Genomic DNA, 1,156 nt, shown 5'->3' with positions numbered 1-1,156 from the left:
ATCAGAGCATTGCGAATTGCTCTCAACTCCAAGATGTTAAAAGAGGAGAGCAGAGACTTCAGAGTCCATAATCCTTAAACAAGACCCAGACAGCTTACCTGCCCAGCAGGTTGGCATCCATGGTCACATCACCCAGGAATATCTCCAGAAGCATGCGCCCGGAGATAGATACTCCTGAAAAAATACTACGGAAGAAAGTCTCTTGTCATCTGATCTAAATCTATCCATTAAGACAGATCCGATCGTTCTCCATGTCATGGAAAATAGTAAAAGGAATGATGTCCATGGAATACCATCAGACCAATTCCCTCCATACACATGGTCACAGAAAAGTGAAGAAATATCAACTGCAGCTAAATCCAAACTCCCAACCTCCTGGTTGCAAGATGGCTAAGCTATTCACCGGCCACTAGAGCTTACTGTTGGCTGGACAGAAGACTGCAGAGTGGGGAAAAAAAATAAATCCTTGATTTTCTGACCTCTGAAAGACATCTCCTAGATAAAGAATAAAATAAGTTCCAAGCATACCGCACCGGGTGTTCCCAGGCGGTCTCCCATCCAGGTACTGACCAGACCTGACCCTGCATAACTTCTGAGATCAAACAAAATCGGGTGCATTCAGGGTATTGTGGCGGTAGTCCCAAATAAATTACCCTTGTGGATAGAACAAGGGAACTCTTCTCCAGATTAATTTCCCATCCCCGGAAAAGAAGATTGGACAAGATCTCTTAAAAGAGAGTTAGCTTGAAGTCAGGATGATACCTGAACTTTATATTGTCCAGAAAAACACACTTGCAATATCCCAAGACCTTAAGGTCTGATTGGGATGACGCAAACTAAGAAAACTATAGAAGATTCCGATTAAGGAAATAATAAATCTCTCAGGTCTAAGTTCATTATGAACAGGCCCACTAGAACCAAAGGAGAAAGGATACTACTTTAAAGGACAGAATCTGAAATATATGTGGTAAATACCTATATCCCGTTCCCAAACTGGGACTGGAACTATCACTCCCAGAGATGAAGACCCTGAATCCAGTTCAAGGAATGCCTTTCATCCTACTTGGATTGCAGATACTCTAGAAATAGAAATCTCCGCCTGGGAGGAAAACTTAGATTGGACTTGAAAAGGCATGACCCAAACAAAGTCTCATCC

General features: G+C 42.5%; 1 pseudogene; it reads right to left on the bottom strand.

Moving 5' to 3' along the window:
- Positions 1 to 521: 521 nt before the first annotated feature.
- Positions 522 to 640, bottom strand: LOC128658444 (uncharacterized; annotated as a pseudogene).
- Positions 641 to 1,156: the final 516 nt, after the last annotated feature.

Source organism: Bombina bombina, chromosome 4, assembly GCF_027579735.1.
Source record: "Bombina bombina isolate aBomBom1 chromosome 4, aBomBom1.pri, whole genome shotgun sequence".
Taxonomy (NCBI): Eukaryota; Metazoa; Chordata; class Amphibia; order Anura; family Bombinatoridae; genus Bombina; species Bombina bombina.
This window is presented reverse-complemented; position numbering and strand designations above follow the sequence as displayed.